The sequence below is a fragment of the Rhinolophus hipposideros genome, assembly GCF_964194185.1.
Source record: "Rhinolophus hipposideros genome assembly, chromosome: 17".
Classification (NCBI taxonomy): domain Eukaryota; kingdom Metazoa; phylum Chordata; class Mammalia; order Chiroptera; family Rhinolophidae; genus Rhinolophus; species Rhinolophus hipposideros.
The window spans coordinates 23,498,000-23,522,572 of record NC_138063.1 but is presented as its reverse complement, the minus strand read 5'-3'; the positions used below and the strand labels follow the sequence as shown (position 1 = coordinate 23,522,572).

At 46.3% G+C, this 24,573-nt stretch overlaps 1 protein-coding gene across 3 annotated transcripts in view; it reads left to right on the top strand.

Moving 5' to 3' along the window:
• SETBP1 (SET binding protein 1) overlaps window positions 1-24,573 on the top strand; it is a 352,849-nt gene that overhangs the window by 149,605 nt on the left and 178,671 nt on the right. The window lies entirely within an intron of this gene.

The following is a 24,573-nucleotide window of genomic DNA, read 5'->3' as shown; positions in this document are numbered from 1 at the left end:
ACATAAAAATAAAAAAAAAAACAAATATCGAGAGTGTTTAAGTTTATTGCCCCATGTTAGCTATCGATTGCTGTACAAAAATCACCCCAAAACGTAGTAGCTTAAAATAATAAACATTTATGATCTCTCAGACTTTCTGTAGGTTAGGACTGTAGGAGCAGCCTAGCTGCATTGTTCTGGCTCATAGTCTTATGAGCTTGCAGTCGAGAAAGATGTCACACCTGAAATCTACATAGCTTTACTAACAATTGTCACCCCAACAAACTTTAAAAAAAAAAAAAAAAACAAGAAAGAAAGATGTCAGCCATGGCTGTAGTCATCTGACAGCTGGATGGGGCTGGTGGCTCCTTTTCCAAGGTGATTCATTTGCATGGCTGGCAAGCATCACTGACTCTTGACAGGAGACTTCAATTCTTCACCATGTGGACCTCTCCATGGGGATGCCTGGGTGTCCTCACAACATGGCAGCTGGCTTTTCTAATAGTGAGTGATCCACGGAGGAAGCCATAATACCTTTTACCACTTAGCCTTAGACATCACACATCTCACTTCTGCCACAATCTCTTCGTTAGAACTAAGTCACTAAAGCCAGCCCACACTGGAGGGGAGTGGGAGTGATATCCACCTTTTGAAAAATGGAGTATCCAAAAATTTGTGGACCAATTTTAAAACCACCCATGGCCAACTCCGTGCAACTGCATTTAGTGCCAGAGCTACAAGTCTCTCGACTGCTAGGTCAGTGCCCCATCAACTAGTCTCATAATTAATAGATTGATTCTAAATAAGGAAATCTCCATAAAGTATTTACGATTCCATCAGTTACCTCCTTCCTGTGAATAGGTTTGTTCTTTAAAGCATCAGCATTGAGAGAGATCAGGTGTGAGCGTCCCACCCCTCCTGTGTTTCACTCCAACTCACCCCCTCTTTTCACCCATTAGAGTCCTCTGAAGGATCGGATTACCTTGCCAGTGGAAATATATGAGCTCCCTGTGTGATATACCATACCGCAACAGCACATCATATAATTTTCCCCAAAGGCTTGTTGCAGCCTCCATCGACTCATTTGTATTTATGACAGTTCGGGCGTGATTTAGTGCGACCTCACTTTGATAAAAGCCATTTAAAGCTCATAAATATGGGTGACACGCTGCCTCCCTGGCTGGGGTTTTGGAGGAGAGCCTGAGAATTGCATTGCCATTCAACTTTCATTGTTCAGGAAGAAGAAGAGGAAAGAAAAAGGGCAAGGAAGTAGGAAAGAGAAGAGTCAGGCCGTGCGGGCCAGAGAAGGACAGAAGGAGAGATGAACCGTACAGAATGCCAGTGGGACGGTGGGACTTGGGCTCCTGGCACCAGTAGTGCCGTCATCGCTGGTCTTCCTGGGAGGGCTGGGATCTGTGAAGCCCTAGCTCAGAGGGAGGGCCTGATGAAGCACACAAGAGTGAATAGGTCACCAGACTTTATGAGCCATTTACTTCCTCTTTTAAAAGCATTGTTAAATCACAACCAAATTACAGTAAATTGTCGATTTTTATTGGAACAGGAAAGCCCTCTAGCTTCGCTCCTCACAACACTGCTCTCTGGGGACAGCTTTACTGCAGGTGGGGCAGGTGACTGCCCTGGTCATGGGATATGAAGGGCACCAGCCTGGGGCCTCTCCAAACACTATCTCACAAGGACCTTCACGGTACCCGAAATTCTATCATTTAAGAGCCAGCTTTTTAGGTGGGGAGGCCTGCACAGGCTACAAATTCCCAAAAGGAAATTGTTTTCAGATTACCCGTAAATGGATGGATTGTGGGAGTTAGGCCCCCAATTGTATGGGTGCCTCCCAGGTTTCAGAGATGGGAGAGGAGAAGGAAAGAAACTGAAAGGAGAGGCCATAAAATAAACATTTCTCCAGTTCTCTGAGTGGGCTTTGGTCTGACTGCCCTGCCTATTTGTTGCCCTCATTTCCCATCTGAATCAAGGAACCATTATAAGGTAGACCCTGATCTCACATGTGGATTCCCATTGGCAATTAAGTCAACCCCACTTGAAGATTCGGAAGTCATCAGCCATGACCCTTGAGTTGATGGGGACCCTGGAGGCCTCTTAGGGCAGCCCCTTCATTCTACACATGAGGAGAGCAGCAGGGTCTGCCAACTGATGGACAGCAGCCAGGTACTCAGCCCAGAACTATTTCCACTCAACGTGGAAGGCCCTGGTGAGCTCGGCCTTCTTATCTGGCTTACTTTTATTCAGAAGTGGTATCTGGGTATCACGAATTTGGGGAGAAAAGTGGTGGGAGGGCAGCTCACTAGGTAGTCACATGACCTGATAAATGGAAGGGGCTTCTGACAACATCTTGTCCAGAAGCCTCATGCTGGGGATCTGGCGCTAAATTCCTCCCACAGACATCTCTTTTTTGACTCACTCAGTGTTTTACAAAAACTTTACCAACATTTGAAAGTAAGGAGATTTTTTCACACGTACCTACAGACACATCCATACTCACTACACCTGTGGTAGATTTTTGGTTTCTGGAAGCAATCGGCTGGAGTGGCGTGCGGCTGGCTTTGGTCCTACAGATCACCATACCTTGTCAGGCAAGTCACTGCACTGACATTATTTGTTGAATTTGCAGCCTCTCCCATTTTCCAGATGGAACCACTGAGTCTCGCAAGGGCTCATCCAAAGAGGCACAAGTGAGGTTAGTGGCAGAGAAGGGGCCAGAGCCAAATTCTCCTGACACCCATTTTTCATGGTCCTGCTGGAAAATGCTGCCCCTCAGGCCAGCCAGCCCTCAGTGCCATGTGCCTCTCCTAGGTGGTGCTCTGCTGGTCACATATCTGTCCAGCCAGAGGGACAGGCACGTGGAGGCAGTAGGTGGGGCAGCTTCATGGGAACAGGCAGGAGGGTTCAGCGTCTATCCCTCACTGTGCGTGCCTCACATGAGACTGGTTGCACAGTAGGACTTAGGAAATGAGTGCTGATTTGGAGTTGGAGAGGCTCAATGCATCCTCACTGACTATTATCCATAAAGGCAGGAACAATTAATCTTCTCAAGCACCTTTATCAGTGTCCCCACTGCACACACAGAAAAGATGTTTTCTACAAATTAAGTCTCCATTTGGGCCCTGCTGACCTCTCAAGTCCACAAACTCTTTTTGTCTTTGATCTAGATTCTTACTTATTCCTTTTCCAAAGGTTCACTTTTCACTCATATTTTTTTTTCCTTTTTTTGTGTGCGCCTGCTTGGGGCGGGGGGGGGAGTCTATTCTTTGATTTAGAATATACTTACTTGCAATAAGGGAATGTATTTTCTCACTCATGTGAATTAGTTGTTAATTAAAGGTTTTTGATGTGCAAAAAGAAGGTGTATTGGGTATTAGCAGCTGTATACTGCTTGACTTATAGTTTAAGTTCTATCAGGAATATCACCTCCCCACCTCCCCCCCAAAAATAGCCTCTCCCTCTCTTTGCTAGGTCTGTCCTCCATTCTCTCTTCTCTCACTGCCTCTCTCTCTCTCTCTCTCTCTCTCTCTCTCTCTCTCTCTCTCTCTCTCTCTCTCTCTCACACACACACACACACACACACACACACACACACACAAACTATTAAGCCACTGCTGCAGTGCTCTGACTTCAATTAGAGAGAGATACTTTCTGCATCTTACTTTCTTATCCAACGGTCTGTATGTCCAGAGGCCGTGCATGGAGATGTGTGGAAACAGTCTGTGTAGGAGAGGATAAGCGGAGAGAAGTTTTGCAGTTTGCTCCAGTGTGCACAGTTAATAAGGTCAAAGCAGGGATTTGAAGGGAGCTAGATCCTCTCCAAGGCCCTCTATTCATCATGCTACAATGGGAGGAGAAAACATGGGCTTTTTCCTGTACGCTCTTACCATCCAGCTGGAGGGACAGGTGAAAACGTGACTCAGGTGACCAATACAATAAGGCAACAACATATGCTGAGTGTCTCCATAAGGAAGCTCAGTAATTAAAGTTTTGGAGTTTAGAAGAGGAGGGTCTTGATGGCTGGGGAAGGGATACAAGGTACACGGAAGCTTCTAGAATGAGACAAGACAATCCACAGGGATGGCTCTGTGGAGAGTTGAGGTTGTCATGAGGGCTGTCGGACATAGCCTAGGAAAAGTTTGCTTTTCAACATGATTCACCACACTCATGCCTGGGGCCAGGAAAGAGATTGGCTTTGTGGAGAGAAGGGTCTTGAAATGAATCAGTGATGGATAAGGTTTGATCATGTGAGGGAGAGGTTTTTCTGAATGGTACAAAAGCATTACATCTGGCTATTGTCTTTTACTATAGGGCAATTGCCAGAGAGTTCAGTTGTGATTAGAGAAGACACAAATATTCCATTTCCCTTTAAACTAGAACAGAAGAGGTTTGATTGAGTGTGGTTATTGTACTAGATGGTGTTGCTTTAACTATGTTAGTTTTCCCACCCACAGTGAAATAGCCTCCTTGGACCATGGTTCTTCAGAGGCCTGGGACATCTCCAGGAGTCTCAGGCACCCATCCAGCCTCTTTTTAATCTCCTCATTACCCTTTGCCTCTTAAGGACTGCCTGATTGCAGTCATTTACACACATGGAACTTTCCAGGGAGCAGGAGGCTTCACACTCATCTCATTACCCTACAGGGGCACTTGTGAGCTGAATTCCCACTCAAGGCACCCAGGTGTTCTGCTTGATGTTCGTCAGCAGTCCGTCTCTGGTCTCTGGGTGATGAATTTCCCTGTCGGTTTGCACAGTGCACTGAATGTGGAGCAGAAAGACTACAGCTGGGGGTCTCCAGGGCCCCAGACCCCCCACAGGGATGGCCCATTTCCACACACTCAGCACTGTCAGGGACATGGCACTCTCTGCCCCACTGCTGTGGGGACCTTCCCCATGGGCACCTGGCTCATTGCTCTCTCTAAGGCTCATTCCAGGCAAGGCCAGCCCCCCAACTGCTGCTTCTCATTTATCTGTATTCACCAGGGAACCCAGTTCTCATTAATTACCATCTACACTCTACACTCAAGAGGGAAGCCTGCTTCGGGGAGAAGACGGGGGAAAACATGTAGAAATTCAATCAAGATCTTCAGGTGGCAAGGCCTGCTGGCAGCCACACTTCTTCCCAGGGTACATGAGAAGAGCATCCAGCTTTGTGCAAAGCTGTGCCTGAATTTGGCTTTCCCTGTGTCCCCAGACACTCAGGGCTCCTCAGGTTCTGGGTTCACAGACATACATTCCTGCCTGTTGGGGGTGGGGGGGCATTTAACCCTTATTCTTCTGCAGTCTCTTTTCAAACGACCCAGGGAGCACAGTTGCTCTCAACCTTGGCTCTCTGGCTTCACATCCCAACCACCTGCGGAATTTTTTAAAAATTCAGATGCACAATCCTTGTGGGTTGTTTTTATGGTTTTGTTTGGTTTGGTTTTTAATTTAATGCTCCCATAGCTTTTTAAAAAAAAATGGTGATGTAATTACATCCTATAAAATTCATCCTTTTAAAGTGTTTATAATTCAATGGGTTTTGGTATATTCCTAAATTGTGCAATCCTCACCACTATCTAATTCCGGAACATTTTCACACCCCAAAAAGAAACCCTATACCCATTAGCAGTCACTCCCCATTTCCCCTCTCCTCCACCCCACCTCCACTCCCCAACCCCCATGCCCACCCCCACCTCAGCACTAGGATACCGCTAATCTGACTTTCTATCTCCATGGGTTTGCCTATTCTGGACATTTCCTGTAAACAAAGTCATACTATGTGTTCAGCACCTCCACCCGCAACCTCATTCTGAAGCCTGTGAATGCAAATAGCTGAGCTTTATGGGGTTTTTTGGTCGTTTGTTTTTTAAATGTCTCAGGTGATTAGGCATGGCCAGGGTTTGAGCATCCCGGGCAAGTAATGGTGGAGTGCCCTGCCCAAGGGTACCCCGTTTGCTCTAGCATACAATCAATGCTTAGGAAATGTTTGTTGAATGACCTAGTCCATGTTCTAGAGGAATCTCTCACAGCCTAGTATGATTGGGATGTCTGCCCCCCAAAATATTGATCAGTCCTAAGTTCTCCAATTAGTTTTTTCATCACTACTATGTGGAAGTCTTAGTCAAAATCCACTCCAGTCTCTGTTTTCCCCAATCAATAAATTGAATGAATCTCAATGACTGTTACCAGCTACCCAACTTGTGGAGAACTTTCCCCTATGGGGCGGGGAGCTCATGAAAGGCACTGTCCACTCCAGAACACTTTATAATCGCAGGAGTTGTCCTGGTCACTCAAAAGACCTTAACTGAAATGGCCATACTGGGTTCTCATGAATGCAGCAGAAGCAAAGCTAGTCAAACATTAGAAAGAGGTGAACCATGGCCTATAACAGGTGTGAAAGTTGGAATCACTGTGGGGAGGGAGGCATAGCACTGCAATGATTAGAAAGACACAGGTTAGGGTCCCAGTCTGTGCGGTGTCTGTGCGTTTCCCCATGTCTGAGGCCTCCTGTTCTCCAAAGGCATGAGCTCGGGGCCAGAGGACACTCAGACCACACCTGTTTGCCCGGTGCCTTACACAGCTCTGCAGTGGCTCCTCCATCGTCATGTATCATATTAGCATCTCCACCCTCCACTCTGGGCCTTCCAGGAGGAAAGCAATGAACTAAGGAGACTGAGGTCACCACTCAGTGGCTATCTGCAGAGAAAGGGTCCTCAAGAAGAGACATTGCTGAATGTCCAAACTTGGCCTGCTGTTGTGTGACCAAGTGCGAATGGCTCTGTGCAAACCCATCCCCAGTGCTGGGAACACAAAGCAGAGCCCACGTGATGGTGGAGCAGAGAGGGACTCATGCCTTGCTTTGTTCAAAAAGTCCTTCTAGAGCCCCTGCAATGTGCCAGGCACTGTTGGGGTAGAGCAGTGAGTAAAGCACGGCAAGTTCCTGCACACTGGGAATTTACATGGAAGTAGAATGGGACAGGGGTGGGAGAAGGGAGACAGACAATAAATGGGTTAACAAACATACAATAAAATGTCAGACAATGACACATGTACAAAGACAGATAAAACAGGTCCAGAGGACAGAGAGGGAAGGAGGAGTGGAAATGGTGTCAAGATGGAGAGGCTAGTCTGACACCCAGCGTATCTTTCACAAAGTAAGGGAGAGAGCAGGCAGCCCTCCCAGGAAAGAGAAATCCAGGCAGAGAGAACAGCACGTGCAGAAATCTTAGTCCCCAACTCTGCCTCAACATAATAATCACTCTGGAAATTCTGAACAAACTCTCCAGGGGCAGACCTCCACCAGCATAGATTAAATTAAAATCCCTGGAGTGTGTGTGTGTGTGTGTGTGTGTGTGTGTGTGTGTGTGTGTGTGTGTGTGTAAAACTCACCAGGTGATTCTATAGACAACTAACTAGGATTGCAGACTACTGCATAGAAAGAACCACACGGAGGCTACTTTGGCTGGAGCTGAGGAAGCCAGCAGTCCAGGGATGGGAGGGTAAGTATGGAGAGAGAGGCAGATCTCAGCCAGGTGGTGGGGGGGCCATGAAGGCCAATAAGGACTGCAGTTGTTACTAGAACCGATGGCAAGCCCCCAGAGTGTTGGAGCAGGGGTGCAGTGAGAACTACAGTTGCTCCATGGCAGAGCAGCACACATGGTCTGTGCCCTCGCTACGGAAGTATCAATAAAAGCTAGGAAGTAGCCAGCAGAGTAGCTATCTTTGCTCATAGAGATGGTACACATTGTTAATCCATAATTGGACATGTATACACACAGAATGGGCTAGAAGTCTCAGAACCAGAAGGCCTCTGAACTCACCACATGCTACATCCCCCCGGGCGTTTAAGATGAGTGAGATAAATGCATCTCTAGGTGCAAGAACAGGAAGGGCCTCCAACTGTCTTATTTCTTCCTGAAGAGGTGGCTTAAAAAATGCAAACACAGTGAAACAGATGAGAAGAGTTGCAGATTACATTTCTGACAATGCATAATCTCCGCTTGTTGGAGCGTTGTCGTTAGGAAGCCTTCTGATTATTCTGGCAGCTTTGGTTTCGAACTCCCAGTGGGCAGAAAGAAGCATGAAGAGAATTACATTTCTCCAAGGATGGGGCCAGAAGTCACTCTGTGCATTGGACAGCTGGCTCTGGTCATATTGAAGTGCCGAGACCTCAAGTGTTACTAACAGAATAGCTGATAGCCCTGTTGTCACTTCCTTTATGCTTACTGTTTATTACAAATTAAGCTGAAAGTTTGAGATCTCAAAAATCAGGGAAGAAAACCTCCACCTGCTCTCCCAGTCTCCTGCAGTCGTTGTAAGTCTCTGCTACCGCAGTGATGTAAAGACCACATGGACACAACACGCTGTGTCCCACATCGATGCCTGACGCCAGAGCCACCCAGATCTGTGGCTGGGAGGAGGAGACTGGCACTGGGCCCATGTGCCCCTCTTGGCAACATATTAGTAAAATACCTCTGGTCATTTTAAGTAGAGGTTTGTCCTTGCAATGCCAGTGCCAAAAAGACAGGTGCCCCTATGTCCCCGCCTCCCAAGCCTCGTTCTATTCTCAGAAACCGTGATTCAATAAAAGCAACACTGGAATCAAAGTCAGAGACTTGGGGCTTAAGCCTGGGCCTATCACAAACTTGCATTGTGCTGTTGAGCAGATGATTAACCTTTTAGAGCTTCAATTCACTAATCTGTAAAATGAGAGGATTTGACTTGAATACGCTCTAATGTTTCTTCCAGCAGTATGAGTCTGGTCAGCTTTGCTCATTTGGGGAGGCACTGGCGTGGGAGGGAGTGGAGAGGTGAGGTGGGTGGCGCCAGCCCGGGCCCTGATGGAGCATCAGCTCTGGTCTGTCCAAAGTGGGACGGAGCCAGAGATGGTGATGGCCATGACCAAGCGCACAGGCTTCGGGATCAGAGAGAGGGAGTTCAGCTCTCAACTCACTCCCGTTCTAACCATGCGGCCTTGGGCAATGACTTAACCTCACTGAAACTCAGAGTCTTTGTCTCCAAAATGGGATCCCTAATGCCCCCTCAGAAAAATTGTGATGCAAAATTAATGTGACGTGTATGCAGCACCCAGTACACCTGTGAGCCTATTAAATAGAGGCTAGTTTTTAACTGTCAGTTACCCACTCCGTACTGGGTGAGTACTATTATTTATGCCTGTGGAATATTAGGTTCTCTTCCAACATGACGGACAAGTCAACAAGAGAAAGATTAGTTCTCTTAGTATTGGATTCTATGGTCAGTGTGTCTAAATTGCCCCCCAATCTTCCCACGTAGCTGTCCCCTCCCAGACTTGATATTTGTTGGTGTGAAGGACCCTGCAATGCTGGACACACATTGGATCTGGGGTTTTCTAAGTCAGTGGTGAAAACTATAGTATTAGCTCATGATACCGCATGGACTTTGCATCCCAAGCAAAGTTGGGATCAATAAAATGCTTGTCACTCTCAAAGGACTCTTTTCCTTTTGGGGGAGATTAGAATCTGCCCTAAATCCAGGTGGCCAGCCCCACCTGGTGTTTCTGTGCACCCAGGTTATGTGCACATACCACTTATTAGGCCCAGATGGTTTTCCTTATCAGGGACAGGAGTGAGGCACCCGCAGTGTTTTCGCTCTAGGAACGCTTTATGTAAAGAATCAGCTCTTGGTTTGTTTCCCCCACTAGAGACACCCCTCATGCCCCCCTGATCTTTTCCTATCTGAGGCCCCTTGAGAATGGGGAAATGGAACACCTCCAGGCAGCCTCACGGACCATGTCACCATGAAATCACAGGACATGCTCACACAGAACTCTGTGTCTTTCATTTACCCTTCAGCAGACCCTGGTTACAGGTCTACTATATCCAAGGACTGTGCTTGGTCCTGGAGACAGATGCGAAGTCATAAAGGTCCAGCTGTGCCCTCAGGGAGCCCCCAGTGTCTGCTCAGAGACTCAGGACCTGTTCAACCCCAGAGCAGGTGAGGAGGCGTGTCCTGAAGGGCACTGCACCACAGCACCACTGCTGCCCTTAGGCGTTCAGGCTGGCTGATGGAGCAGGGCCCATACACTCCTCATCATCATTGTCATCTTCCAAGAGCCAGAGGAATTATTTACCCTGACAACCCAGGAACCATCAGAGGGACAATACACGCTAAGTGTCAGATGGGTGCTCTAGATGGAACACGGCGGAACAGTTCAGAGAAGGGAGGTTCAGGAAAGTTTCTTAAAAGAGTTGAGCATTTCTTTGGATCTTAATGACATTGATAATCTGCATGGCCATAGAGAAGTGGGATATTGAGCTTTACTCAGGCAGAACTTATAAATAGAAGACGAGATCTGAGCTGGGATTTCACTGTTCTTAGGGAGATGCAGCTCAGAAAGTTTACGGAGCTGGTGTGTGGGAAGGGATATGTGAACTGTTAAAGGCCCAGAGCAGCCTGAGTCCTTAGCTGTGCCGGCTGTCCTGCGTCAGCCGGTGTTCTTCCTCCTTTCAGCGTCAGCCAGCATCACTGGGGGTAGCTTCCTTTATCCCGTCCTCTCTCTGTATATTTTCCTCTCTGTACGTCTTGCCCTCTCTCTTATCTTGCCTTCACACACACAAGTGCCTGCCAGGCATATGCTTCCTTTTTCTGGTTCTCATTGTCCTCTTCGGAAGTCTGACTAACACCAGACAAGTCCTGCTTGCCCTCAGGATACCTCTGGTTCCACCTGTTCCCCCAAGTCTCTAGGCTGGGAATGCCAACCTGCAAAGGGAACAATTGGGGCTGTGGGGCTCCCCCAGAGGCCTCCCCAAGGTTGCTGAGCCTCAAGCAGGTGAGGCTGCACTCCCTGCTGTGCCCAGGGAGCCCACACTCCTTTGGGCTGCCAGGGGCTGCCTGTCCATGCCCTCTTAGATGCAGGTGGCACTGGGAAGCAGGCAGGGTCTGTGGCTTTGATCACACACACAATAACCTCAGCACTGAGGCATCCATGCTAATCACTTTTGATTACGAATGGATTAAACAGGACAGCAGCTGCACTGGGCTGCTTTGATTCCAGCCCGCTCAATAATGAGATGCATTGGCACAGGCTGAGAGGCTGCCATCAGCCCTGCCCAGCCCCCAGCCTCCCTCCTGCAGGGGCACCTTCGGGCAGGGGGCACTGCTCAGTGACACAAGGGAAACTGAGGCAACCCGCACAGACCCCGAATTCGGCTGGTGCCTTCAGCCTCATTCTAAGAGGTCCCCCACAGCCACCATGCATGCTGTGCCCTCTGCCAGTTACTCAGCCGTGCTCTTCACCACTGCTGTAGGAAATGCAGCCAGTTCCTACAGCAGTGGTAGGGGAGGTATGGAGCCATGGGTTAAACGGCAGCTGCTCTTCTGAGATGTGTCCCAAGTTTAACTCAGGAACAGCTGGATCCACAAAAGGGTCCTCCCCTCCCATAATCAGAGCCCATCTCAGACAGTAGAAGTAATAATAATAGCCTCAGTAATAGCCTTCTCTGTATAACCACTATGAAGGACGTTCACGCCCCCCTCCCATTTTATGTTCTGTGAGCTGGCCAGGATTTTTAGACCTTTTAGAAAGAAGGAAGTGGGATACAGACAGGTAAAAAGACTTTTCCCAGGTGCCTTTGTGTACCCATTCGGGATCTTTGGAAACGAGCCCAGGCTCTGTCATTCTGCCATGTAATTATCTACCAACTCTTCTTTCTCCTCACTGGAGAATGTCCTGAGTGTCTCTAGTTTCTGATGATGGCCCCATGAAAGCAGTGACCGCCTGTGTGTGTCTATTTTTGTACATGGATTGAAGCAATTTGGGGTTGTGGGGTTTGAGCAGCTGCCTTGGCTAAATTGCAAGGCTCAAGGGAGGGAAGGGAGATAAGAGGGATTCAGCACCAAAGCCAAGGGTTCTTACGGCCGTTAGATGCACTAATAAATTTGACCTTGAAGCACTTCATGTTTGGCCAAAAGAATTTGAAAGAGCAAAAGGGAATCCCCTGTTTCTAATAAAAGCTTCCACAGAAGAGCTAGCATATCTAACCACCTCCTGCCCACCCTTGCCCTCAGCCTAGGAAGGCAAGTTGTCGATCTTATGCTGAAGTGGCCAGTTAAAAACCAGCCATAATAGAGCCATGGCCAAAGCCCCTTCACATTAACCATAGCCCTCCCATGTGAAAGGATTTCAGAGGGTCATGGACTTAAAGGCAGGTGAGAGAAAGGATGGGGTGCAAAGTGTAATGCAACCAACCCATCTGTTGACGTGGCACAACATGCTCTTCCCATTATCCATTCAAGTGGTCCAAGTGGAGCCTCTCTGCACCCCTGAAAGATCTAAGGAAGAGGGAGGTCACTCACCTTTATGAAGCACTGGCTTCTTAGGCCCATCAGAGGCATGTGTTTCATCACCCAAACTTCCCTATGAGGTGGCTGCTGTTACCCATCTCTTGTGGATAAGAAAACAGAGGTTCAAGACTAAGCTGCTAGCAAGAGTTAGTAGCTGAACTTGTGTCTGGTTGACTATCAAGCTTGTGTTACTTTGCAGAGCACGTTACCTCACCTGTATTCCCACTTCCCAGGTAAATAACAGCTTTAGGGACGCTAGGTAATGGCAGGACTTGGATTAGAATCCTAACATCAGTCTAGCCTTCTGTTCCCATTGTAGATTGTAGGGTCCCTTCTAATAAAAGAATTTCCCCGCTTGAGGCCTCTGAGTGTGATGTCCCATTTCCCTGAACTGCCTTTTCCACAACTCTCTGCTTAGCAACTTCTGCTCATACAGCCGGGCTCAGCAGAATTGTTGCTTCCTTAGGAAAGCATTCTTTGACCAACCCCAAATTCTCAATCAGGTCTCTCTCCGTTAACTCTCTTGTCATACCCACTTTCCCCCCATCCTTCTTTCCTTGAACTTATCACAACTCTAAATTACATTTATTTTTGTTGATTCAACAATAATGCTGCCTTCCCAATTAGACTCTCAGATTGCACGACGTCAGGGACTGTATCCTATTTGTTCATTGGCCTATCCTCAAAAGTCACCATGCTTGGTACTCACCTGGGCTCAATAAGATGAAGTTGAAATTGAGAAGAGACTGGGTCTACAGGTGTAGACTCACAGCTAGCAAATTCGACCAAGATAGAGATGAAACAGGTCCAAGTTCCACCCTGTCTTACTCTGTTTGGCTTCTATAACAAAATACCGTAGACTAGGTTGCTTGTAAACAACAACAAAAATTATTTGTCACAGTTCTGGAGGCTGAGAAGTCCATGATGAAAGCTAACTTGGTGTCTGGTGAGAACTCACTTCCTGGTTCATAAATGGCTCTTCTCACATGATAAAAGGGACAAGGGACTCTTCTGGGGCACTAATCCCATTCATGAGGGCTCCACCCTCATGACCCAATCACCTCCCAAAGGCCAGCCTCCAGGTATCATCACAGTGGGAGTTAGGATTTAATTTATGAATTTGGGGCGGAGGCTTACTGTGGGGACAGAGCCCCAGAAAGCAGTTTCCCCGCTCTCGGCCTCATGTGGAGAGGTGCTGGCTCGGATAGTAGATGGCCGTCAGCTGTGGCTGGTTGGCCATCAGCTGTAGCCATTAAGCCATTGGTCACTGATATAGCTGCCGTGGCTATGGAGGGGAGCTGAGGAGAGTGAAGGAGGAGACTGAAGGAGAGTAAGGAGAGTCGAGGACAGTTGGTCGGTTGATAGCAAAGCGGACAGCAGGTCGCACGTCGTGTAAACCCATCCTCCAGTGAGACCATAGTGGTATGACTCTCCTACCTATGTCTCCGTGGGTGTTCCTTTTTCGCCTCACCATGTCCTGCGTTCTTATGTGGGGAGCGGGAGCAGAGACCCCACAGGCCGCCCCGCCAGACACTCCACACGACGCTTACATTCAGTTTATAGCAAGCTGATTCACTGAACTTATTTGAGATTTACTCAGGTGCATCTTGGGTTCCTAAGACTGCAGATTTCTTAACATGGTCTGTGAGGTGGATACATCCCAAACAACTTTCAAGTCTTCTTACTCTTTCCTCAGCACACCTGGTGTTCTAATCAGGACAAGCGATGCATGAGCCCACAAACCCAGTGAGTGCGTCATGTTTGGCATTGAGGCTCCCAGTTCTCGGCCACACTGAGGTGCTCATGGGTTACTGAATGTACCTATACTGTCACTCACCCTCCCACTGTGGTCTTTCCAACTTGAACAAGTGATAACTTCCTTCTTCCAGCTTCTTAGGCGGAAAACCTTGGCATCATCCTTCACTCATACCTTTTCCTCTCATTCCATAGCTAATCCATCAGCAAATGCTGTGGTCTCTTCGCTGCACAGCAGCCAAGGGGAACCTTTTACAGGGGTACTCAAACCATGTCCTGCAGCAGCTCTTCTCCAATGACTTCCCACATCTTTTAGAGTAATGTGCCATGACCTAAACCTCTGGACTAATACCTAATGGTTCTGGGTGATGTGACCTGACTCTGTTTTCATCTCCAACCACTGTCCCCTTGCTTACTCTGCACCAGCCACACCAATCTCATTGCTGTTCCACCAACACATTGAGCACACACTGATGTCAGTACTTTACACATTATGTTCCTTCTGTTCGGATTGCTCTTCTTCCAAATATCACATGGCTCACTCCCTTACTTCATGAGGTCTCCACTCAAATAGTCCCTCATCAGGGAGGGCTTTCCTGACCAGTTTATTTAAAGCAGCGCATTCCCCACTCTGCCTCTTTCTTCTGCTTTATTTTTCCTATCTTTTATTACAAATGACAGCATATCTTTATTATTATTATTATTATTATTATTATTATTATCATTTTAGTTTTTTGTTGGTCTCAGTGAGAGCATGGACTTTTTTTTAAACTATTATTTCCCCAGTCGCTAGAAAAAGAAATATTTATTGAATAAATTTATTGGATCGATATTGCCATACTTCACATTTGCTGCATTCAAAAGCCTGGCTCACCTCACATCCAGATTTGCACAGAGGACATGTGAGTGAGTTTCTGAGCTGTTGGGATGTCCCACTCCATAGAGATGACCTGGACTGAGTTCCAGTCCAGTTGTCAGTGGTCATAAGCAGAGAGGCTCATGAGCACCCCAGTGGTGTGCTGGAGCCAGCTCATGGTGACGAGAGTCAACTGGGGACATCCATTCTCAAGTCTGCAACCAGCACCTTCAGCTTGGTAGCTTGAAATGCTGGAAGTATTTACACTATGGAAATGGGAAAATGTCTTACATTGGGGCTCCCCACTTCCCCAAGACAGTAAGTTATTAAAGAATTGCCAGCACAAGTCTAGTTAGTAACAGTTACTCCTTCCACTGGAATAGTGTGCTCAGATCTAGATGGTGATGACACTGGGAGTCACATCCAGGGAAGAAGAGTTGAAAACACTTGGGCTATTCCACCTGGGGTTGTATAGATATGATACCTGTCATCAGAGGTAGTGGGTGGCCAGTGGCAGGAGTACTAAGCATACTGTGGTGTGTGCTTGGGCAGGACTGAGGAATGTACAGGAGACGATGAGCCTGAAATCCTCTCAGTTTGGTATCTGGCTCTAACTGGAGATGTGGCGTCTGGAGTGGGTTGATTAGTCTGTCTGTTCCTCATCCATAAAAGGGTGTACCCATTCCCCATTTAACAGGAAGATCATGATGATAAAAACAAAACAATAATAATAATAAATAAATAAAAACAGTTCCTGTTCCTCAAACTAGGGGGACAAGTTTCAAGGAGGCATGTTTCAACTGAATAAAGGTAGAACGTGCTAAAGACTGTTGTTGGGCACTAAAATAGCAACTGCCACTTCCTCAGAGGTGTTCAGGCTGGGTGTCCATCTGTAGAAGAAGCTGGAGAAGGGGATTCCTGCATTTGTGGGAGGCTGGTCTGGAAAAACCACGACCCAAGATCCTGTCCATGCTAAGACCTTAGAGTCAAGAACATGCCGCTAGGCAAGTCACTGACTGATTTTTTTTTTGCTTCATTTCATCCATCTGTTAAACAAGCAGGATCGTTTCTCTCCCTTTAGTTTTTCATTGTTCATTTGAGCAGTCCCTTATTCTAAATCAAGTCTTTCTCCATTCACTTTCTTGTCATACCCATACTTTGTTTCTTACCCATTTTCTTCCTTGAACTTATCAACAACTCTAAATTACATTTCTTTTTGTTATTCAAAAATAATGCCATCTCCCAAGTTAGACTTCTGAATTCCATGAGGGCCAGAACTATCTTATTTGTTCATTGACGTATCCTTAGCATTCAGGGTACTTGGCAGTGTTGTTGGAATGTCGAAGTTAAATCATCGTTTGAAATGTTTTTAGGTCTAGGAAGTAAAGGTATTTTATCAATCTCATACTTCACCATTCTTGTTATAATAAAGACGCTTTGTACCTTGAAGTAGGACAGTATTCCTTATGACTTGTCTATGAAGAACCCCTGTTATTTTGCACCCAATTGGTTATAGATGGTTAATAATTCAAAGACAGTAGTCAAGCTCTTTTAAGTTATATGTGTAAATAAGCTTGTATGTCTCAGAATGCGGCTGCTTGTCAATATTCCATGAGGTTGAGGAAAGCCTAGGGTACATGGAGGGACGGGGGCCACTGCAGTTGACACTCACATGCCTTTCTGTTAGATATGGCAAAGGTAAATGGCTAGATACAGCTAGGTACGGCTTCCCTGTCCTCTTGTCCCTCTTTTAGCCAAGAATCAGGCTTGTTTCATGTAGCTCCCCATGTAGCAACGGGTCGTCTGCCATCCAAATTATGGGCCTCTCTCCCCTCTGTTCTTCGCTACAATTCCTTAGATTTGGAATTTCTTTTTATCAAAAGACATGGGAACTTTTTTTTTTTTTTTTGGTCTGGTTAGAAGTGAAACAGCAAACGGGTAGCCTGAGAATAGCTGCACCGTGATTATGGTGTAATTGATTGCTAGTGGATACTTGCCTAAAACCAGGTTTAAGTAGAAAGGGACATATAGAGAAACAAGAGACCGCTTACTCTGAAAGACCAGTGAGACGTGGAGGGCATGGATACTTCTAAAGATCCACTTAGTCTTAACCAGCTCTTCAGTCCCGCGCTTCCTCTCCTTATGTCTTACCACTCCACCATTTCTGCTACTATGTCTCACGCCAAGTCCCTTTAGTAATAGTTTGTGTGAAGCCTGATAATGCCTTGGGTGAGTGGCAGAGTGTGGGGACAGAGCCCCAGAAAGCAGTTTCCCCGCTCTCGGCCTCATGTGGAGAGGTGCTGGCTCGGATAGTAGATGGCCGTCAGCTGTGGCTGGTTGACCATCAGCTGTAGCCATTAAGCCATTGGTCACTGATATAACTGCTGTGGCTACGGAGGGGAGCCGAGGAGAGTGAAGGAGGAGACTGAAGGAGAGTAAGGAGAGTCGAGGACAGTTGGTCGGTTGGCAGCAAAGCGGACAGCAGGTCGCACGTCGTGTAAACCCAGCCTCCAGTGAGACCATAGTGGTATGACTTCCCTACCTATGGCTCCGTGGGTGTTCCTTTTTGGCCTCACCATGTCCTGCGTTCTCATGTGGGGAGCGGGAACAGAGACCCTGCAGGCCACCCCGCCGGACACCCCTCACGACACAGGGCCATCTCTAACCTTTCCAAGATTCACAGGCTGTCAGATCATGGGGTGATCGTGCAGAGTTCCTCATGTCAGAGGTGGGGAGCGCTAACAACCAGGCGAGATGTAACGTGCCCAAGGTCGCATTACCGGTGAATTGCCAAATGTGGCTACCAAAGTGAACATCACCAGTCCCTGTGGCGGGCCCTGTATTTGTGCTATAAATAAAGGGCTTCGGCATGTGATTACGAAAGGGGCCTCAGACTGAGTTAGCACCTCCTTCCAGTCCTGCTGATGAAGCATCTGTGTATTGCATTCAGGTTGCTCAGTCTCAGTGGGCAGTATATGTAGAGCCATCCCTCAGCTGAGCCAGCCAGAAATTCTGGGCAGGTTTGTCCAGAAATGGGTGAACTGTGAGTCAGGCACACATGTGATTTCAGGGATTACAATGAAAGGATATCGTATTTGGAGAAGAGATCCAGGGACATAGAATCTACATTTGACTGAGCCATTTTGATGAGAAGGAAACCTCTGTTTCCATTACCTCTGTGAGATAATCTTGTTCTCAAGAGTGATATCACAAGAGACCAGTTTTAGCAAATTGTCGTCAAGGCAGGACTGTGTGAAACACAAACTAATACATACACACCCCAGCAAAGAAGAGTTATTGATGAGCCAGCTGTTTCCGGACGTCCTATATAAGATACAAGAGGGACAAATTTTTAACAAAGTACCAGAATGTGTATATTCCAAGGAGCCATGCCTCTTTCAGAGTTGTCTAGGATTCTTGAAAGGAACCTAGTCTTGTTTTCTGAGAGTGTTTTGTTCGCTTACTGTTCTGTTAACATCTATTGAAGCTGTAGAATATCTTCAATGGTGAAGAATCATTTTAGAAATAGCCAGATGTCTTGGTCCTCAAAGAACTCCCATCCTAGGGAGTGGCAGGACCAATTGAGTACTCAGCACTTACAATGCTTGTAATGCTCATGCCACAGCAGGGCCACTTGGGCAAGAGAGTGCATATTGGTTGTGCAAACAGTTTTCAAATAGCAGTTCCAGGAGATTTTCTTTTCACCCAATAGCAAAACATGTAAACAAGCAAGTTCCACTTGGTTAATTAGCATGAATAAGCAAATGACCTGATCCTACTTCTTTAAAAATACTCAGTAATCTTTCTGATGAAAATCATATGCAGAGGTATTTGATAAACAAAGATTGTCTTTAAATTTTAGTTTCGTGAAGGTTGTGTCTTGCAAATGAGAGGAAGAACTGCAGGTTTCACTTCTCTGGTCTCTGATGAAGATGGTGAACTGTCTTCCCTGAAGATCATACCTCCTGCTGTCCAGCTCTTTCATTATGTCAGGTGCAAACTGCCCTTACTACTTGCTCCTTCTCATTCTCATGCTATGTTGGATTCAAGGAGGACATCATAGCATGCAGTAAATGGCTTACTTGAGATGTCCCATGTTTCTATATTATTAAAAGTGTCCACTTATATGATCATAATGATATTACTCTTCCTTGGGATACAACCATCCCCTTCCCATTATCAGCTGCCCTTTTTAATACATGCTTGCCTCATTGTGTCTCAGCTCATGTCTCTGGAAGGCAGAGATCTTTCCTAGGTGGGATGAGGTTACCTTTAAATGCAGTAATCTAAATCTATGGCATTTAGATTACTGGCAATGCCACACATACAGAGTAGTTAAGAATGAACATATGCATAGGCTTCGGACTCAAATGGAATTGACGTGTTGTCTGGATCTGTCCATTACTGTCTTGTAACTTTGAATATGTTACTTAATGTAGGTAAGTTTCTGCTTTCTCCTTCGTAAAATGGAGATAATCATAGTACTGCCTTATGAGGGTCTTAAGAGGATTTAATGATATGAGCTGATCCCTGCAACGTCATTAATAGTTTATGGGAATTCCCAGAATCTGTGATGGTGCTTGGAACTTGCCGTGCTATCATTAGCTGGAAGGAAAGAAGGAATGGAGGAAGGGAAGGAGGCAGAGGGGAAGAGCGGGTAAACTTGGTTAGGCAAAGAAGACACTCATGATAATTAACAAAGTTTAATTATCAGTGTACAGTGCAGACTCTAGTGAGTCCTTGGTCAGCCAGGATTTGGGATTGAGATGCCTTTGAAAAAAAGTCAACTTGAGAAATTTGAGGAGATCAAGATAGTAGGATGTTACTTTAGATGCCTGCCGTGTGAGGCTGCAGGGGGCTAATGGAAACCTGGCTCTCACCTGCGTGGTGGCTCACCTGGAGCACAGCTGGCAGTGGTACCAGTGGCCCTGGGTTCAGGGCTGACTCCCTGGCAGAGTAGGGAGGAAGAAAGCAACGCTCCATTTAGGAATTCCTGAGGGGGTCTTGGGGGTCTTAGACAGAGGACTGGACTTGTCATATTTCAAAGCTGTTCAAATGCAAATTCTGCCTTTTTTTTTTTTTTTGCCTCCATAACCCTGGGTGAACTGTTTAACCAGTTTGCTCAACTATAAACTGGTAAAAATAATACTATCCTGCATAGATAATGTGGAGATGAAGAAAGATAGGAGTGAAAACATCTACCAGGTATAATAACAGGCAAAAGTAGGTCCTGAAATAATCAATAGTTTTTCATATTATAATTGCCAAGGGTTCGGGGTAGACTTTATGGAGGAAACAATTCAATTTTACCCGAGGCTTACAAAAGCTGTGGCCACCTGCAGTTGTAAGGTTCAGCTATCATTGGGCCCAGCTTGACATTACCCCTTTTAGATATTCACCTGTAATTGTGATTAATTGCTCCAGATTTGGCCCAAGGGACTCAGATTCTCAGCCAAATTGGCTACACTGAGCAGGGCTTTTGACTCCAGTGCTCAGATACTCTCTGAAGTAAGCACCTTCTGACTTTTCCATTCTCTGCTGCTCAGTGAACCTAAGGGTGTAAATCAGTTTCCTCGGATTCACCAAAGGGGTGTCTTACAAAGCTTTACTACTAGTCTTGGAGCCAAGTGAGCCGATCATTGGGACAGTTCTAAGCAGAAACTCGGTAAATGAGGAGAAGAAGAGGGAGATGACGATGGATTTTCCCCACCATCCAGCTTTACTTGGCATGTGCTCCTTTATTGGCCTCTTACACACTTTGGAAACAGCCACAGATGTTTGCATGTGATTTCTTCATTTTCTTAGAAGGAGAAGACCTACAGCCCAGACTGGGATCCTGAGAGGCAACATATCTTTAGCTTTTTCCTTTCCTGGTACATTAGTTGTGCTTTCTTAAGCGCGTCGCTTGCCGTCAGAGGAAGAGAGCAGACATCACTGCCTGCAGAAAGTGTAAAGAAAGGAAAAGAAAGCCTTTTGCTCACGAGTAATCATAGGTGGCAATATTAAAGGCAGTTTTCTTAAAATGAGGTCTGGCCATGCATCTGTTCTGCTAACTAGTAAGAGAATACTATCTTAGCATCTCTAAAGAAGTGAGCTAGCTAATCTCTTTCCCCAGGTAAGTGCTGCTAGCACTGTGTATGGCTTGTACACCTACAGCTGCCTTCTCTTTCTAGATATGCATTTACAAAATTTCTTTTTTATAATACTCTATTTCAATCAAATAGATCTTAACATGGAAGTCCAATATAAAATACTAATCAAAGTCGTGCTGTTCAGGATAAATGGGATTGGGGCCGGAACTCTCCTCACCCACATCACAATCCCCCAAGACCCTTCTGTGGAATCCAGGACTCCTGAGGGCACAATTTGAAAATGAGTGTTCTCTAAGTTGCCAACTCATGGTTCATTTTGAAGTGTCAGGGCATCGTAGAAGACCTGATAGAAGCTCTGATAGTGCACTAAAAATAGCAGGAGACTCACACAGTATGATATAGTGAAAAAGAACAAGAGTCAGCCAAACCAGGCTCCACCGCCATTCCACAAATCGTGTAGCCTCAGAAATAACTTAACCCTCTCGAGGTAATTTTTTTTTTTTTTTTACCCAAGTACTCGATTAATGGGAACACGAGCATCTGTGTCACCAGTTTAATACCAGGTTTAACTTTTGTTAAATGTTTGTAAACTTTTCACCCAACACCACACAAGATGTCTTATGACATCTAGTTTTCTTGGTGTGGAGAGAAAGACATTTAAAAAGAATTCTACTGGGAAGTTCAAAAAGGGTAGGATGAGCTTCTGTAGTTTCACCAGGCTCAAAGAACATAAAACAAGACCCACTACGTGTGAATTCTAGATCAGGCCATTCAGAGGCTTCTTTCATTAGGTCTCAGGACTTGCAGCTCTAATCTGCAAGAAGGATTAAAGGTATTCCCACCCAGAAGTTGAAATAGCTATGACTTGGACAACCACCAAATACACCAACCATCATAAGAGCACGGGTTATATGTGCAAGGTTACTCATGGAATTTAAAAAAAAAAAAATGCGTAAGCTCTTTTGGCTGTGTATCTAGGGGAATTTGTTACAGATCCCACCTGTAAGTATTAGAACCCCATCATTTAACAAATAATAAAAGGAAAATAGAAGCCATCAAGACCAGGCTTGCTTGGAGTTATATTCAATTATTATTAGTCATGCTTGTTATTCTTTGGGAAGAAGTCCGAAGCTAACACTGGAGGTCTCAGTGGTTTCAGGTTTAACCTGTAAAATTCCATGAAGCTGAGGGGATTTAGCAAAAGGACACGAAGCCCAGCTAGGATGGCAGCTTCCTGTGCGCAACTTGTTTGTTAGGCTGGTGGGAAGCTGACTGCTTGGACTCTACACCACCCAGCCCAAAGGCCTTGGCAGTGAGAGCTAATACTTTTTGAATTATAAGGTGGTTTATGTTTAGCTCTGATGTGGACATGACTGCAGCTTCATTAGGACGGTGAAGCCGTGTTGTAGTCTGAGTGACCATCTGTCTAAATTCCTATTTGCATGCCAGTATGGAGGGCACAGTACCAGACTACCCCGTGGCCCTCCCTTCTGTGCTTTCAGGCAGGAAATCTTAAGAAGTATAGAGAAACCTCTCAGAGGTGTGTGTTTTGTGGGGAGAGTTGCAGGAAAAGAGGAAATAGAGGAGACTATTGCATCTCTTTTTCATCCCTGAGGTGAGAGGTACAGTTTGGGGGTGTACGAAAGGTGTGCAACCAAAGGGCACATGGAATTCACTGGATACATAATAAAATAAAATCCATAACGGATCCCATAGCGAGTAGAGGCAGAACCAGGTCTAGGACAGGAGTTTGCTCCCTCCCAGCCTAATGAATGCCCTTTTGTATAGCAGTGTTCTATTTATCATCCCAGTGAAGGATTAGCTCCCTGTGGGTTCCATTTTCCCTCCCTTATTCCACTGTCCACATTTCCTACTGCGGTCGGAGTAGAGTTGTGGTTCCAGAGCCTGTGGCTTGGTGGAATTCACCTTCATTTTCTTTCCTTTTCTCAGTCTTACCCCTGACTTACCTTGCAACACCCTCCACCCCTTTCAGAATCTCCCAGTGCCCAGGTGTTAGGGCATCTAACACTTTCTGTGAGGTATATACCTATCGTTGGATTTGTTGCTCCTGATTTCCCATTGGATAAGTCTCTTACTCTTTCTGGGCCTCGGTTTCCTTTTTGCCAAGGTTAAGGGTGGGGCTTGTTGGTTTCTAAAAACCTCAGTCACACATATGATTGGATGTTTGTCTTGGCTTGCTGAGACGCTGCGTTCCACATAAGCTATCCCAAACTTTTTTGTAGGTTGAGGAGTTGTGGTGGGATGGGGTTCAGGTTCCATCCTACAACCCAAGAAGGAAGTCAGTGATCCTTCATAAAATAAAGAGGGAGAAAAAGATCTCGTATTTCTTGTTAAATAAGAAAGGGAAATGAGAACAGATTGAAAACAGGGAGTGGGGCATAAGTAGAACTTGTAATTAATGACAAGATGGTATCTTTAAGGGCAATTTGAAAATATATGCTCTCCAAAGCCATCTTTGCTCATTCCTTTGTCTATCTACTTACCTACCTATGCAACCATCCATCTGTCCATCCATCTTACATGCCACCACCTATTTCTCTGGCCCCAGGGAGGAACTAGCTGGAAAAGCAAATGACCTAGAGCATCTGCAATGCCACGAGGCTTCCGTTTGTCCAGGTGCACGCCTGTGAGGTCGAGATCCTTCTGGCCAGATGTCCAGGGTGATGTACATTGCCCCTTTTGTGTCAGTGATCCCCTTCCCAGACACATGTGTCCTGGGTCATCCTGGGAGGGGCAGGGCTGGGTGGGGATATATTAGGCCCCAGCCTACCCAGATGTGGTGTGTACCTTTGGTAAGGGATTAGCAGAGGGCAAATGATGGTCCTCAGGCAGGAGAGGGCACAGGGAAAAAATGGAGCCCCCTCTTCCCTCCTTTGAGGGAAGTTTTAGAAACTGTAGAAGTGTAGCAAGTCGGAGGGAAGCTATTGACGGGGCAGCCCTAGGCCCGTGGAAGTCACAAGGTGATGCTGGCTGCAGCTGTACCGGGGGGTGACTTTCTGTGAGTGACTCAAAGAGAGAAGCCAACGGGGAGTGCAGGGTGCGAGAAGAACAAGCAGAGCAAAAGGCCTCTGCTTGGGAAGCTGAAGGTATTTGTCCTCTAACCCACTTAGGGCCCCCAGGCTTTCTTTATCTTCCTCCATTGCTGCTCCCAACTTACCCCTCAGGCTTGGAGAGACAAAAATTAAAGAAATAAAGAAGCACTTTTGCCAAGAGAGAAACTGCAGCTCCTCGAAAATGGAAAACAGGGTCATCATCCTAATATTTTGAATCTGGACTGTTCCAGAGAGCTGCAAAACGTGTCCGGAATGAGAATGACCTGAGGCACAGCCCCAGGAACACTGCCCAGCTCCACCAGGGAGATGAAAGAATTTTCTCCTTCCTTTGCCTTTTAAATGTAATTTCTGTCTGCCCTTCTCCCCCACACCCGCTCAGCCCTCTCTCTGGGAGCAGTGCAGACATTTAGCCATCCTGGGAAAAGGCAGGATCTTTTTCATTAACTTCAGCCTGATTGAAGTCCCCAGAGCCAGGGCAGGTTTCTTTTTCCTCCC